A 16,772-nucleotide genomic window follows, 5' to 3' on the forward strand; every position below is an offset into this window, starting at 1 on the left:
AAAAAGTGCATGCCACGACAACAGCGTGTGACGAAATAAAAAACTTTCAATAACTTTTCATTTTCAACATCTTAAGATGAATCACACCAAGTTTGAAGATGATCGGATAAACTTTGTAGGAGGAGTTTGTTAAAATATGACCCCTATGAAATGGCCAAAAAAAAATGGCAACACATTCCAAAGTAAATCAAAATGGCGGACGTCCTGTTAGGTTTAGCATATGGTTCAAAAAGAGTTTTTTGTACCTCGAGGGCTGTTATATACCTCTACAAATTTTGGTAACTCTATGTGAAACGTACAGCCGGGTATGCTTTGTTAAAGAGGAGTTTTTTAGCTCAAAATGTGATGCCCGGCCCCTGGGGGACTTCCTGTTGGGTTTAGCACAGGGCACCAAGAGACTTTTTTGTACATCTTGGGCTGTTACATATGTCTACAAATTTTCGTAGCTCTTGCTGCTTCGTACAAATGGGAATGCTTCTTTAAGGATATTTTTTTTCCTTTAAAAACAGTGCATGCCATGACAACAGTGTGCGACGAAATACAAAGCTTTCAATAACTTTTCATCTTCAACATCTTAAGATGAATCACACCAAGTTTGAAGATGATCGGATAAACACTGTAGGAGGACTTCGTTAAAATAACACCCCAACGAAATGGCCAAAAAAAATGGCAACACGTTCCAAAATAAATCAAAATGGTGGACTTCCTGTTAGGTTTAGCATATGGTTCAAAAAGAGTTTTTTGTAGGTCATAGCCTGTTACATATGTGTACCAATTTTCGTAGCTCTAGATTAAACGTACAACCAGCAATGCTTCGTGAAGTACGAATTTTTAAACTCTAAATTTGATGCGCCGGCGCCGTCATATAGTATATCAAAAACTTTTCATTTTTCACAATGATGTTGTCCCAGGTGTTGAGATGGTACATCCCAAGTTTGAAGTCAATCGGGTTAACCGTGTAGGAGAAGCGGGCAAAAGTATGACCCCTGTAAATGTGCAAAAATTGGCAAAAATTGGACATTTAAATACTCATACCTCACTTTCTGTCTATTTTAGGGTACACACTTCAAAGAGGTTTTTGTTCATTGGGATGTGCTACAGGTGCCACACAATTTTCATAGCCGTCGGACAATCGTAGCGGGACAGGGATCCGTTTAACCTATGTAGGGGGCGCTAAGGAGCCATTTTTCTGTTATCATGTATGGCGACTTTAAAATATCAAATTTTTCGCCAGGCCTGATGTGCGTGTAAAGTTTGGTGAGTTTTCGTTCACGTTTAGTGTCTCAAAAATGCGATTGTTTGCGGAGAAGAAAAAGAAGAAGAATTCCTACAAAAACAATAGGGCCTCGCAGCGGCACCGCCGCCGCCGCTGCTCGGGCCCTAATAATAATAATAATAATTTTTACAAAAACAATAGGGACCTTGCAGCGGTCGCTGCTCGGGCCCTAACTAGAGCTGCGAGCAGCTATAAAGGGCCCTCGCAGCCCGGGCCACGTTGGGGAACTTGCACATTGGGGTACTGGCACATTGGAAGCAGAATTTCTTTGAAAATGGCATGATAAACATGTGGATTTATTTTTTTTTGCCAGGTGTGATGAGTCAAGCTCAATGGGTTGTGGTGATTGTTAAGATCTGCAAAAATCATAGTTTTTTTTTATTTTTAGGCAATGAGTTGCCCTGATTGGTATTTTTCGTAAAAGTATATATACACACATCATTGCTCGTACTCATTGCACAATGTTGCTTTTATTGTCCATAGAGGCGATCAAAGAAAAATGAAACTAAATTAAAAAAGTACATATGTTTGGATCGGTCTGATGACAGTGAACACATTGAGTGGTGGAAAGTAAAAGAATATTCATAAATGACTTAGTTATCACACTTACAATGAGTTTACAATTTTTGCAAAAATACCGTAAGTGAGGCATTTTTTTTTTTTTATGCCTTAAGGACTAGGTGGCGCTGTATTTATAACTGAATTTTGTCATAGAGATACCTTCAGGCCTTGACTATAAATATACATTTCAAGTATGGGATTTTTTGGGAGCATGTACCTGGGAGTTATTAAGCATAGCCTTCATTCACGATATTGCTTTTAATGTCCATAGAGGCTATCAAAAATACATAAAACTAAATAACAAAAATATGTATGTTTGGTTAGGTCTGATGCCAGTGAACATTTTGAGTGGTGGAAAGTAAAAGAATATTCATAAATGACTTCGTGATCACACTGAGAATGAGTTTACAATTTTTGTAAAAATACCGTAAGTGGGGTATTTTTTTTTCATGCCTCAAGGACTAGGTGGCGCTGCATATATAACTGAATGTTGTCATAGAGATAGCTTCAGGCCTTGACTATAAACATACATGTCAAGTTTGGGATTTTTTGGAGCATGTATCGGAGAGTTATTAAGCATATAATTTTTCATTGCGAAACACAAATTTTGATGCCCAGCCCTCATCATATAGTATTTAGAAAAGTCAAGATTTTTCTCCCTGTCGTTGGCTCAGGTCTTGACATGGTCCAGGTCAAGTCTGAAGTCAGTCGGATGAAACGTGTAGGAGAAGTGGGCAAAAGTATGCCTCCTGTAAATGTGCTAAAATCGTAAAAAATGGGACATTCAAAAATTCGTAGCTCACTTCCAGTTCATTTTAGCATATGGGTCCAAGAGACTTTTTTGTAGGTCTTGGGCTCCCTCATACACCTAAAAATTTTCGTAGATCTTGCTTAAACGTACAACCGGGGCTGCTTCATTAAAATTTTCTAGGGGGCGCTATTGAGTCATTTCTGTAAAAATAGCACAATCCAGGATAAAATATCGCTCATTTTGCCAGGCCAGATGTGTGTGCCAAGTTTCATGCGTTTCTGTGCCGGTTTAGGCCCTCAAAATTGGTGTTGTTTTCTTGGCGAACAGCACTTAGCCATGCCCACAGCGATTCGTGAAAACTCACAAACTTCGTGTTGTGACATCATGAAGACCGAAACCCTCATTTGAGCAAATATGAGGTAGGTGCAGTTAATGTGGTTGGAGAAAAACATTTAAGAAAAATCGTAAGAAAAAAAATTGCCAGACGGTGGCGCTAACAGTAAGATGAAATATAAGTTCGTAGATGTCTTAAGGGCTGGACTCTCATCAAATGTGTGAAATTTTTAGAAGATAGGATTACCTGGATCAAGTAATAGCAGCTTTTATTGCCACGAAAAATTACCAGACTTTGCGGCACCGTAGAGGCCACGCCCTTTGGCGAAAAGTTACAATATTCGGTGTGGGGCATGATCAACATCTTAAGGCTTGTCTGACCAATTTTCAACTGGATCCCTTCAAAGAGCTTGGCACAGTAGCTAAAAACGTAAAGTATGACATTTATTGTCACCACTAGGTGGCGCTATATATATAACAGAATTGTATCATATAGATGTTTTCAGGCCGTGACTATTAAGTTGCATGAGAAGTTTGAGATTTTTTGGAGCTTGTTAATGGGAGTTATTCAGCATTTTGTCTTTCTGGACAAATTAAATTTTAAAGGCAATATTTGATGCCCCGCCCCCGTCATATAGTATTCCAAAAAGTCAAGATATTTTGCCCAGTTGTTGTCTTAGGTCTTGCGATGACACATGGCAAGTTTGAAGTCAACTGGCTGAAAAATATTTGCAAAGGGGGAAAAAGTATGACCACAGTGAATGGGCCAAAATGGGCCAAAATTGGACATTCAAAAATTCATAGCTCACTTCCTGTACATTTTAGGAAATGGCTTCCACTGACTTTTTTGTGCGTCTCGGGGTGCTACACGTGCCTGGCAATTTTCGTAGCTCTAGGTCAAACCTGCCGGGATTGGTTTTTATTTTTCTATGCTAGGGGGCGCTATAGAGTCGCATTGTTATGGCAACTACATAATATCAAATTTTTCGCCGGGCCCGAAGAGACTGCAAAGTTTGGTGAGTTTTCGTAAATGTTTAGGCCCTCAAAAATGCGATCGTTTACGGAGAAGAAGAAGAAGAAGAAGAAGAAGAAGAATAATTCTTACAAAAACAAGAGGGACCTCGCAGCGGTCGCTGCTCGGGCCCTAATAATAATAATAATAATAATAATTTTTACAAAAACAATAGGGACCTCGCAGCGGTCGCTGCTCGGGCCCTAACTAGAGCTGCGAGCAGCTATAAAGGGCCCTCGCAGCCCGGGCCACGTTGGGGTACTTGCACGTTGGGGTACTGGCACATTGGAAGCAGAATTTCTTTGAAATTGGCATGATAAACCATTACGTGGATTTGTTTTTTTTTTCCAGGTGTGATGAGTGTGTCAAGCTCAACGGGTTTTGGTGATTGTTAAGATCTGCAAAAATCAGCGTCTTTTTTTTATTTTTAGGCAATGAGTTGCCCTGATTGGTATTTTTCATAAAAGTAGATATACACACAGCATCGCTCGTACTCATTGCACAATGTTGCTTTTATTGTCCATAGAGGCGATCAAAAAAAAAAAAAAAACTAAATAAAAAATACGTATGTTTGGATCGGTCTGATGCCAGTGAACATATTGAGTGGTGGAAAGTAAAAGAATATTCATAAATGACTTAGTTATCACACTTACAATGAGTTTACAATTTTTGTAAAAATACCGTAAGTGAGGCATTTTTTTTTTTTTGCCTCAAGAACTAGGTGGCGCTATATTTATAACTGAATTTTGTCAATAATAGGCCTTGACTATAAATATACATTTCAAGTATGGGATTTTTTGGAGCATGTAGCGGGGAGTTATTAAGCATATCCTTCATTCACAATATTGGTTTTAAGGTCCAAAGAGGCTATCAAAATTCAATAAAACTAAATAACAAAAATATGTATGTTTGGTTAGGTCTGATGCCAGTGAACATTTTGAGTGGTGGAAAGTAAAAGAATATTCATAAATGACTTAGTTATAACACTTAGAATGAGTTTACAATTTTTGTAAAAATACCGTAAGTGGAGTATTTTTTTTTTCATGCCTCAAGGGCTAGGTGGCGCTGCATATATAACTGAATATTGTCATAGATATACCTTCAGGCCTCGACTATAAACATACATGTCAAGTTTGGGATTTTTTGGAGCATGTACCGGGGCGTTATTAAGCATATCCTTTTTCATTGCGAAACACAAAATTTGATGCTCCGCCCTCATCATATAGTATTCCGAAAAGTCAAAATCTTTCCCACTGTCGTTGGCTCAGGTCTTGACATGGTCCAGGTCAAGTCTGAAGTCAGTCGGATGAAACGTGTAGGCGAAGTGCGCAAAAGTATGCTCCCTGTAAATGTGCTAAAATCCTAAAAAATGGGACATTCAAAAATTCGTAGCTCGCTTCCTGTTCATTTTAGCACATGGGTCCAAGAGACTTTTTTGTAGGTCTTGGGCTCCCTCATACACCTAAAAATCTCCAAAGATTTTGCTTAAACGTACAAGCGGGGCTGCTTAGATAAGAATTTCTAGGGGGCGCTATTGAGTCATTTTTGTAAAAATAGCACAATACATGATAAAATATTACTCATTTTACCAGGCCAGATGTGTGTGCCAAGTTTCATGAGTTTCTGTGCATGTTTAGACCCTCAAAATCGGCGTTGTTTTCTTGGTGAACAGTGCTTAGCCACGCCCACAGCGTTTCGCGAAAACTCACAAACTTCGTGTTGTAACATCATGAAGGCCGAAACCTTCTTCTGAGCAAATATGAGGTAGGTCCACTTCATGTGTTTGGAGAAAAACATTGAAGAAAATTCGTAAGAACATTTTTTTCCAACAAGTAAAGTGCTATAAGTAAGATTAAATATAAGTTCGTAGATGTCTTAAGGCCTGGACTCTCATCAAATGTGTGAAATTTTGAGAAGATAGGATCATCTGGGTCAAGTTAAAGCAACTTTTATTGTCACGAAAAATCTTTAGATTTTGCGGCACCGTAGCGGCCACGCCCTTTAGCGAAAAGTTACAATATTCGGTGTGGGGCATGATCAACATCTTAAGGCTTTTCTGACCAATTTTCAACTGGATCCCTTCAACGAGCTCGGCACAGTAGCTAAAAACGTAAAGTATGACATTTATTGTCACCACTAGGTGGCGCTAAATATATAACTGAATTTTATTATATAGATGTTTTCAGGCCGTGACTATTACGTTGCATGAGATGTTTGAGATTTTTTGGAGCTTGTACATGGGAGTTATTAAGCATTTTGTCTTTCTGGACAAATGAAATTTGAAAGGCAATTTTTGATGCCCCGCCCCCTTCATATAATATTTCGAATAGTCAAGCTATTTTGCTCAGTTGTTGTCTCAGCTCTTGAGATGATACATGGCAAGTTTGAAGTCAATTGGATGAAAAATGTTTGCAAAGGGGGGAAAAGCATGACCACAGTGAATGCGCCAAAATGGGCCAAAATTGGACATTCAAAAATTCATAGCTCACTTCCTGTACATTTTAGAAAATGGCTTCCACTCACTTTTTTGTGCGTCTCGGGGTGCTACACGTGCCTGCCAATTTTTGTAGCTCTAGGTCAAACGGGCCGGGATTGTTTTTTATTTTTCTACGCTAGGGGGCGCTATAGAGTCGCGTTGTTATGACAACTACATAATATCAAATTTTTCGCCGGGCCCGAAGAGATTGCAAAGTTTGGTGAGTTTTCGTAAATGTTTAGGTCCTCAAAAATCCAAACGTTTGCGGAGAAGAAGAAGAAGAAGAAGAAGAAGAAGAAGAATTCTTACAAAAACAAGAGGGACCTCGCAGCGGTCGCTGCTCGGGCCCTAATAATAATAATAATAATAATTTTTACAAAAACAATAGGGACCTCGCAGCGGTCGCTGCTCGGGCCCTAACTAGAGCTGCGAGCAGCTATAAAGGGCCCTCGCAGCCCGGGCCACGTTGGGGTACTTGCACGTTAGGGTACTGGCACGTTGGGGTACTGGCATATTGGAAGCAAAATTTCTTTGAAAATGGCATAATAAACGTTTACATGTAGAATATTTTTTTTGCCAGTGTGTGTCAAGCTCAACGGGTTTTGGTGATGGTTAAGACCTGCAAAAATCAGCGTCCTTATTCATTTTTAGGCAATGAGTTGCCCTGATTGGTATTTTTTGTAAAAGTGTATATATATACATCATCGCTCGTTGTACTCATTGCACAATGTTACTTTTATTGTCCAAAGGGGCAATCAAAAATGAATAAAACATAATGGAAACGTACATACGTTTGGATCGGTGTGAAGCCAGTGAACAATTTGAGTGGTGGAAACTAAAAGAATATTCATAAATGACTTAGTTATCACACTTAGAATGAGCTTACATTTTTTGTACAAAATACCGTATGTGGGGTATTTTTTTTTTTTATATATAAGCCTCAAGGGCTAGGTGGCGCTGTATTTATAACTGAATGTTGTCATAGATACCTTCAGGCCTTGATTATAAGCATACATGTCAAGTGTGGGATTTATTTTGGAGCATGTACCGTGGAGTTATTAAGCATATCCTTCATTCACGATATTGCTTTTAATGTCCATAGAGGCTATCAAAAATAAATAAAAATATATATATGTTTGGAGAAGTCTGATGCCAGTGAACATTTTGAGTGGTGGAAACAAAAAGAATATTCATAAATGACTTAGTTATCACACTTAGAATGAGTTTACATTTTTTGTACAAAATACCGTATGTGGGGTATTTTTTTTTATGCCTCAAAGGCTAGGTGGCGCTGCATATATAACTGAATGTTGTCATCGAGAAAACTTCAGGCCTTGACGATAAACATACATGTCAAGTTTGGGATTTTTTGGATCATGTACCGGGGAGTTATGAAGCATATCCTTTTTCAGTGCGAAACTCAAATTTTGATGCCCCGCCCTCATCATATAGTATTTCGAAAAGTCAAGATTTTTTTCCCCCTGTCGTTGGCTCAGGTCTTGACATGGTCCAGGTCAAGTCTTAACTCAGTCGGACAAAACGTGTAGGAGAAGTGGGCAAAAGTATGCCCCCTGTAAATGTGCAAAAATCGTCAAAAATGGGACATTCAAAAATTCGTAGCTCACTTCCTGTTCATTTTAGCATATGGGTCCAAGAGACTTTTTTGTAGGTCTTGGGCTCCCTCATACACCTAAAAATATTTGTCGTTCTTGCTTAAACGTACAACCGGGGCTGCTTCATTAAAAATTTCTAGGGGGCGCTATTGAGTCTTTTTTTTTTTAAATACCACAATCAACAATAAAATATTGCTCATTTTACCAGGACAGACGTGTGTGCCAAGTTTCATGAGTTTCTGTGCATGTTTATACCATCAAAACTGGCGTTGTTTTCTTGGCGAACAGTGCTTAGCCACGCCCACAGCGATTCGCGAAAACTTACAAACTTCGTGTTGTGACATCATGCAGGCCGAAACCGTCATCTGAGCAAATATGAGGTTGGTCCAGTTAACGTGTTTGGAGAAAAATGTACAAGAAAATTCGTAAGAAAAAAAATTGCCACTAGGTGGCGCTATCAGTAAGATGAAATATAAGTTCGTAGATGTCTTTAGGGCTGGACTCTCAGCAAATGTGTGAAATTTTGAGAAGATATGATCATCTGGGTCAAGTTCATGCAGCTTTTATTGTCACGAAAAATCTTCAGACTTTGCGGCACCGTAGCGGCCACGCCCTTTGGCGAAAAGTTACAATATCCGGTGTGGGGCATGATCAACATCTTAAGGCTTTTCTGACCAACTTTCAACTGGATCCCTTCAACGAGCTCAGCGCAGTAGCTAAAAACGTAAAGTATGACATTTATTGTTACCACTAGGTGGCGCTATATGTATAACTGAATTTTATCATATAGATGTTTTCAGGCCGTGACTATTACGTTGCCAGAGAAGTTTGAGATTTTTTGGAGTTTGAACATGGGGGTTATTAAGCATTTGCTCTTTCTGGACAAATGAAATTTTAAAGACAATATTTGATGCCCCGCCCCCATCATATAGTATTTCGAAAAGGCAAGACTTTTTGCCCAGTTGTTCTCTCAGGTCTTGAGATGATAAATGCCAAGTTTGATGTCAATTGGATGAAAAATGTTTGCAGAGGGGGAAAAAGCATGACCACAGTGAATGTGCCAAAATAGGCCAAAATTGGACATAAAAAAATTCATAGCTCATTTCCTGTACATTTTAGCTACATGGTCCCAATAGACTTTTTTTTGTGCGTCTCGGGGTGCTACACGTGCCTGCCAATTTTCGTTGCTCTAGCTCAAACGTGCCAGGCTTGGTTTTTATTTTTCTACGCTAGGGGGCGCTATAGAGTCGCGTTGTTATGACGACTTCATAACATAAAATTTTTCGCCGGGCCTGAGGAGTGTGCAAAGTTTGGTGAGTTTTCGTGAATGTTTAGGTCCTCAAAAATGCGATCGTTTACGGAGAATAATAATAATAATAATAATAATAATAATAATTCGAACGAAAAACAATAGGGACCTCGCAGCGGTCACTGCTCGGGCCCTAATAATTCTTACAAAAACAAGAGGGACCTCGCAGCGGTCGCTGCTCGGGCCCTAACTAGAGCTGCAAGCAGCAATAAAGGGCCCTCGCAGCCCGGGGCCACGTTGGGGTACTTGCAGGTTGGGGTACTGGCACATTGGGAGCAGAGTTTCTTTGAAAATGGCATAATAAACCTTTACATGTGGATTTTTCTTTTTCCAGGTGTGATGAGTTTGTCAAGCTCAATGGGTTTTGATGAATGTTAAGATCTGAAAAAATCAGTGTACTTTTTTATTTTTAGGGAATGATTTGCCCTGATTTGTATTTTTTGTAAAAGTATATATACACATCATCGCTCGTACTCATTGCACAATGTTGCTGTTATTGTTTATAGAGGCTATCAAAAATAAATAAAACTAAATAAAAAATACATATGTTTGAATAGGTCTGTTGCCAGTGAACATTTTGAATGGTGGAAAGTAAAAGAATATTCATAAATGACTTACTTATCACACTTAGAATGAGTTTACAATTTTTGTAAAAATACCGTAAGTGGGGTATTTTTTTTTCATGCCTCAAGGGCTAGGTGGCGCTACATATATAACTGAATGTTGTCATAGAAATAGCTTCAGGCCTTGACTAAGAACATACATGTCAAGTCTGGGATTTTTTGGAGCATGTACCGGGGAGTTATTAAGCATGTCCTTTTTCAGTGCGAAACACAAATTTTGATGCCCAGCCCTCATCATATAGTATTTTGAAAAGTCAAAAAATTTTTCCCCTGTCGTTGGCTCAGGTCTTGACATGGTCCAGGTCAAGTCTGAATTCAGTCGGATGAAACGTGTAGGAGAAGTGGGCAAAAGTATGCCCCCTGTAAATGTGCTAAAATCGTAAAATATGGGACATTCAAAAATTCGTAGCTCACTTCCTGTTCATTTTAGCATATGGGTTCAAGAGACTTTTTTTGTAGGTCTCGGACTCCCTCATACACCTAAAAATTTCCGAAGATCTTGCTTAAACGTACAAGTGGGGCTGCTTCGTTAAAAATTTCTAGGGGGCGCTATTGAGTCATTTTTTGAAAAATAGAACATTCTACGATAAAATATTGCTCATTTTACCAGGACAGACGTGTGTGCCAAGTTTCATGACTTTCTGTGCATGTTTAGACCCTCAAAATCGGCGTTGTTTTCTTGGCGAACAGTGCTTAGCCACGCCCACAGCGATCAACATCTTAAAGCTTTTCTGACCAATTCTCAACTGGATCCCTTCAACGAGCTCGGCACAGTAGCTAAAAACGTAAAGTATGACATTTATTGTCACCACTAGGTGGTGCTAAATGTATAACTGAATTTTATTATATAGATGTTTTCAGGCCGTGACTATTAAGTTGCATGAGAAGTTTGAGATTTTTTGGAGCTTGTACATGGGAGTTATTAAGCATTTTGTCTTTCTGGACAAATGAAATTTGAAAGGCAATTTTTGATGCCCCGCCCCCGTCACATAGTATTTCGAATAGTGAAGATATTTTGCCCAGTTGTTGTCTCAGGTCTTGAGATGATACATGCCAAGTTTGAAGTCAATTGGATGAAAAATGTTTGCAAAGGGGGGAAAAGCATGACCACAGTGAATGGGCCAAAATGGGCCAAAATTGGACATTCAAAAATTCATAGCTCACTTCCTGTACATTTTAGGAAATGGCTTCCACTGACTTTTTTGTGCGTCTCGGGGTGCTACACGTGCCTGCCAATTTTCGTAGCTCTAGGTCAAACGGGCCGGGATTGGTTTTTATTTTTCTACGCTAGGTGGCGCTATAGAGTCGCGTTGTTATGACAACTTCATAATATCACATTTTTCGCCGGACCCGAAGAGATTGCAAAGTTTGGTGAGTTTTCGTAAAAAATGCGATCGTTTGCGGAGAATAAAGAAGAAGAAGAAGCGGAATAATAATAATTCTTACAAAAACAAGAGGGACCTCGCAGCGGTCGCTGCTCGGGCCCTAATAATAATAAGAAGAATTCCTACAAAAACAATAGGGCCTCACAGCGGCACCGCCGCCGCCGCTGCTCGGGCCCTAATAATAATAATAATAATTTTTACAAAAACAATAGGGACCTCGCAGCGGTCGCTGCTCGTGGCCCTAATAATAATTCTTACAAAAACAAGAGGGACCTCGCAGCGGTCGCTGCTCGGGCCCTAACAAGAAGCATGAGTACAAAAATAAAAGCATGACCAGCGTGGCGGCGTGACAGTACCCCCCGCTCAACAGCCGGCTCCTGACGGCCCAGGCAAGTCAGGATGCTCCCTATGGAACTCGTCGATGAGGGAGGGGTCCACGACAAACCGGGAAGGCCCCCGCTGCCTCTCCTCTAGCCCGTACCCCTCCCAGTCCACCAAGTACTGACATCCCCGGCCCCGCTTTCTGACATCCAACAACTTTCTGACCTTGTATACCGGGCCCCCCTCCACCATCTCCGGAGGGGGCGGCGCAGGCTCGGGCGGGACCAGGGAACTGTCATGGACCGGCTTGACTTGGCTCACGTGGAAAGTGGGGTGGGTGCGGAGGGACCGAGGCAGGCGAAGGCGCACGACGGCAGGACCTATGGACTTGGCAATGGGAAAAGGGCCCACAAATCTTGGGGCCAACTTCGGACATGGTACCTTGAGGTGTAGGTTCTTTGTAGACAGCCAGACTCTTTGACCCGGCTGGTACTGTGGCGCGGGTCTCCTCTTCCAGTCACCAGCTCTTTTCACTCTGTTCCCTTGACGTTGTAGAGCCTGTCGAGCTGCTGTCCAGATTCGGCGACATCTGCGGATCATTGCGTGGACCGAGGGCAATGAGGCCTCCTCTTCGAGGTCCGCGAAGTAGGGAGGATCGTAGCCATGAACGCATTTGAAGGGCGTGATACCTGTAGCAGACGTGGGTAGAGAATTGTGTGCGAGTTCGACCCATACCAGACTCTTGCTCCAAGATGCAGGGTTTTGGGAGACCAGGCATCGAAGTCCAGTCTCAAGCTGCTGGTTGAGACGCTCTGCCTGTCCGTTGGCCTCCGGGTGGTACCCAGAGGTCAGGTTCGCCTTGCCCTATAGAGCTTTGCAGAATTCCCTCTAAAACCGGGAAACAAATTGAGGTCCGCGGTCTGACACAATGTGGCGAGGAAATCCATGGACCCGGAACACTTGGTCAATCATGATTTCGGCTGTTCTTTTGGCTGAGGGCAACTTGGTCAATGGAATGAATCGTACCATTTTCGAGAAGCGGTCGACAACTGTGAGAATGGTGTTTTTACCGTGTGAAACGGGAAGTCCTGTAACAAAGTCCAGGGATATTTCGGCCCAGGGTCTTGAAGGTATAGGGAGTGGTTGTAGAAGGCCCATCCGTGGTTGATTCGACGCTTTATTTCAGGCACATACTGGACAGGCCTTGACGTACTCCTGCACCGAGGACTCCATGGATGGCCACCAGAACCTCCGGGCGACGGCAAACAGGGTCCTGTGGGTTCCTGGGTGGCAAGATAAACGAGAGGTGTGTGCCCAATGAATCACCTGAGCTCGCAGGGTTTCTGGAACAAAGAGCCGTCGTGGTGGGCACTCCTTGGGTGGGCTCGTGTCCTTGAGGGCCTCCTTGACTTCCTCCTCGATTTGCCAGGCCATTGCTCCTATCACGCAGTCTTTGGGAAGGATGGGTTCAGGTTCGGTCACGGTATACTCAGGATCATGGATTCGTGATAACGTGTCTGCTTTGATTTTCCGGTTTCCAGGTCTGTAAGTCAAAGAAAAACAGAATCTGTTAAAAAACAATGACCATCTGGCCTGTCGGGGGTTCAGTCTCTTGGCCTGGCGTAGATATTCCAAGTTTCGGTGGTCAGTCCATATGATGAACGGATGTTCCGCGCCCTCCAGCCAGTGCCTCCACTCCTTGAGGGCGACTTTGACCGCCAGAAGTTCTCGGTCGCCAACGCTGTAGTTGTGCTCGGCTTTGGACAGTCTCCGGGACAGAAACGCGCAGGGGTGAACCTTGCCATCCTCCTGGCAGCGTTGGGACAAGACGGCTCCGACTCCGAGATTGGAGGCATCCACCTCGACCAAAAACTGGCGACTGGGATTGGGGACTTTGAGTAACGGCGCCTCTGTGAAGCGCTTCTTGAGCTCTGTGAAGGCGGCGTTGGCTTCAGGGGTCCAGCAGAAACGTATCTGAGGGGAGGTCAAGGCATGTAGTGGAGCAGCGATGGTGCTAAAGTTCCGGATGAAGCGGCGGTAGAAATTGGCGAAGCCCAGGAACTGTTGAACCTTTTTTCTTGACTCCGGCGTGGGCCAATCTCGTACCGCGCTGACCTTTTCCGACTCCATCTTGACCCTCCCAGGTGATACGACAAAGCCCAGGAATGCAATAGTGTCCACATGAAAAAGGCTTTTCTGTGCTTTTACGTATAGTTGATGCTCGAGAAGACGTTGCAGGACTTTGGTCACATGTTGCTGATGAGTCTTCAGGTCTGGTGAGTAGATCAGGATGTCGTCCAGATAAACGTATACAAAGTGGTCTATGAATTCCTTGAGCACATCATTGATCATGGCTTGGAATACGGCAGGTGCGTTGGTGAGTCCAAATGGCATGACCAGGTATTCGTAGTGGCCGCGGGGAGTATTGAAGCCAGTCTTCCACTCGTCTCCTTCCCGAATCCTGATAAGGTGATATGCGTTCCGGAGATCCAGTTTGGTGAATACCTTGGCCTGTTGCAGCTGGTCGAATACGGATGACATCAAGGGCAGAGGATATTGATTCTTGATGGTTATGTCATTCAGAGGGCTGTAGTCAATGCATGGTCGCAAGGACCCATACTTTTTGCCCACAAAAAAGAATCCAGCTCCTGCGGGTGACGAAGATGGGCGGATAAGTCCGGCTTTCAATGACGTGTCGATATAGTCGTTGAGGGCTTTGCGTTCAGGCCCCGAAACAGAGTACAGTCTACCTTTGGGGATGATAGAACCCGGGATCAGCTCAATGGAACAATCGTAGGGTCGATGTGGAGGGAGTGACATGGCCTTGGATTTGCTGAACACTTCTCGGAGATGATGGTAACATGAGGGAACGGTGTTCAGGTCCGGGTAGTCATGGTCGGTCGCGAGGGTCACCTGGCGGACGGCAGCTGAGGGTGCATCTGCCGCTGGCTGCTCCAGCCCATGGTTCTCACAGTCGTTTCCCCATTCCAGGATTTGCCCGGATCGCCAGTCAATGCGGGGGTTGTGCAAGCGCAACCAGGGATGTCCCAAGACCAGTGTGTGTGACGGGGATCGAAAGACATGGAAGCGAATGTGTTCTTTGTGATGTCCAATATGGACCTCGAGAGGCTCTGTGATGTGGGTGATAACAAACAAGTCCTTTCCATTGAGTGCCCTGGCCCTCATGTTGGTGGTGAGTGACTCAGTGCCAGCCTGCAGCTTCTCCACTAGTCCCCAATCCATGAGGCTCTCATCTGCCCCGGAGTCGATGAGGGCTGGCAAGTCTATGGTGATCGCATGGCAAGAGATCCTGACGTGAGTGAGTTTTCGGGCCTTGGATTGCGTGGGAGAGTCGGAGCTCACCGGGGTGCCTCTCTTGATGGGACAGGCTACCACCAAATGACCTTGTTCACCACAGTAGTAGCACCGTCCCTCCTGGCGACGTCGCTGGCGTTCTTGCTGGGTCAGTCGGCGCGGTCAAGCTGCATGGGTTCCTCGTCATTCCCAGTGACCTCACTCGCGGTGGACGACTGGGGAAGTGCACGTTGTGGAGACTCCCTTGCCGATGGGTGCCGGAGGGGTCCAGAGCCGGGTCCCCGTGGGAGACCACTGGTCTGCGCGAGTTCTCGCCTCCGATGATCCATGCGGATGGCCAGCGAAATCAATGAGTCCAGGTCGCCGGGTAAGTCAACGGGAAGCAAGAGTTCCTGCATTGATGTTGTGAACCCCTTTAAAAAGTGATCGTAGAGTGCTGTGGCGTTCCAGCCACTCTTGGCTGCTAGGGTTCGGAATCGGATGGCATAATCGTTGACCGATTCTCTGCCTTGTCGAAGATAACTGAGTTCTCGAGCCTTCTCTCGATCCATACTGACCGGATCGAAAACTTGGCGGAGAGCTGTGCAAAACCCGGCTGCGGTTGAGCAGGTCGGGGAGTTCCGTGCCCATTCCGCGGTGGCCCAGTCTCTGGCTCGTCCAGTCAGATGAGAGATCATGAAGGCCACGCGGGAACGGTCTGTGGGAAAGGCCTGTGGCGAAAGCTCAAAATGAATGTCACATTCCGTCAGGAAGGCCTGGCAGTGTCCTGGTTCTCCCGAGTAACGCTCCGGGGGAGCCAGTCTCAGACCTACTCCGGTACATGCTGGAGTTGACGTTGGCGGTTCAGCTGCGGTTTCCTGTCTCGTGACAGTTGGCGTGGAGCGTTGCAGGTGGCTCACCAGATCCTGCACTTGTCCAGCAAGTTCTCCCATCCGGGTGGCCATGGGTTGATGGACCTCCTCCTGGTGCGACAGGCGGGTGGCCTGCCTCCGCAGTGCAGCCTCCAACTTTTCTGCTGAGTCCATGCTGGCCGAAGTGTGCTGACATGACGTGAAGAGGTAGGACTCAGACGCAGATGGTAAGTTGGCCAACAAGGCTGCAGTTTAATGACAGGAAACTCAAGACGGCTCTTAAAGAGGGAAAAAACGCTGAACATAAAGAGCTCCAAACTGGAGATGAAAACAGGGCACTCAAAAAAGGGGACAACAAAAGGCGCTCCGCTAGGGAGGAAAAAGAGGGGCAAACTCAGGACGCAAGATAAGACAAGGCAAGGCAAATACAAGGACTGTGGATCAAGGACTGTGAGGGCGCTTCCATGCACAGGTTGTGACACTTCGGCAACTGCAGGTGGTGGATGATGGCTATTTATTGGCTGGGTAATTGGTGGCAGGTGGCAGCAGTCAAGGGCTTGGACCGGTAATGAGCTGAGCAGAATGAAGGGTAAGTGACCTGAGGTGAGAGGGGAGTTGGTGATTTCAAAATAAACAAGAAGCATGAGTACAAAAATAAAAGCATGACCAGCGTGGCGGCGTGACAATCACAAGGGCTCAGATAACCACAGCATAATCACAGCTCACCTGTTTTCTAGGTTTGGTCATGTGACATTCACAAGCTGTGCTGTGATTGATTACCTGAGCCCTTGTGATGTCATTTTCAGTCGACAGCAAGTTGTTTTTAAAGGTACTAATTGTACATGAGAAATAATGAAAATATCAAATTGATTATTTGGCAAAGTATTAATGTAATGATAAATAAGTTAAGTATCCATTTAAGTAGTGTGCTTGTTTATTTTTATAC

At 43.8% G+C, this 16,772-nt stretch overlaps 1 protein-coding gene across 3 annotated transcripts in view; it reads left to right on the forward strand.

Moving 5' to 3' along the window:
* Window positions 1-16,772, forward strand: part of abcd3a (ATP-binding cassette, sub-family D (ALD), member 3a) — a 301,524-nt gene that overhangs the window by 123,513 nt on the left and 161,239 nt on the right. The gene's annotated exons all lie outside the window — the stretch shown is intronic.

The sequence above is a fragment of the Festucalex cinctus genome, chromosome 20, assembly GCF_051991245.1.
Source record: "Festucalex cinctus isolate MCC-2025b chromosome 20, RoL_Fcin_1.0, whole genome shotgun sequence".
Classification (NCBI taxonomy): domain Eukaryota; kingdom Metazoa; phylum Chordata; class Actinopteri; order Syngnathiformes; family Syngnathidae; genus Festucalex; species Festucalex cinctus.